The following is a 531-nucleotide window of genomic DNA, read 5'->3' as shown; positions in this document are numbered from 1 at the left end:
GGGTGGCTGGTGGGATATTATTGGCCAAGGATGGTAGTAGTTGATTGGCAATAGTGGATGAAATGATAGTATTAAAACAAAAAAATAAATAAATAATAAAAGAATAATTTTTAAAAAAATTATGATTTATGATTAAATGAAATTTTTTTGTGAAGGTTCGCGATGTTGATGGTGGTAGTGCTAGTGGTTTGAACTTTGTATCGGATGACCTTCCACTTTCCACTCGATCGTTGCACTGTGCTAGTTTAATGCAAGACATGGATGTTGAGGATGAGAAATCCGATGAAGAGTATATTGTTGATGGCCACAAAAGTGGTTCTTCTGACGATGACAACGACAATGAGTTTATACCTAAGACTCCTATTGGTGGATCAATTCGATTTTTGCTTGCTCCGCATCAAATTCCAGAGTTATCATCTGTACCTAGTCACTACTATACATTGAATTTGGATGCGATCCACGAGGAAATTTCGTATTTGAATATGGGAACCGATGATTAGAACACCGACAATGGTGTGGAGTTTTGGATTG

Source organism: Arachis ipaensis, chromosome B09, assembly GCF_000816755.2.
Source record: "Arachis ipaensis cultivar K30076 chromosome B09, Araip1.1, whole genome shotgun sequence".
Taxonomy (NCBI): domain Eukaryota; kingdom Viridiplantae; phylum Streptophyta; class Magnoliopsida; order Fabales; family Fabaceae; genus Arachis; species Arachis ipaensis.
The sequence above is the reverse complement of the archived record's forward strand: the minus strand, read 5'-3'. Positions refer to the sequence as shown.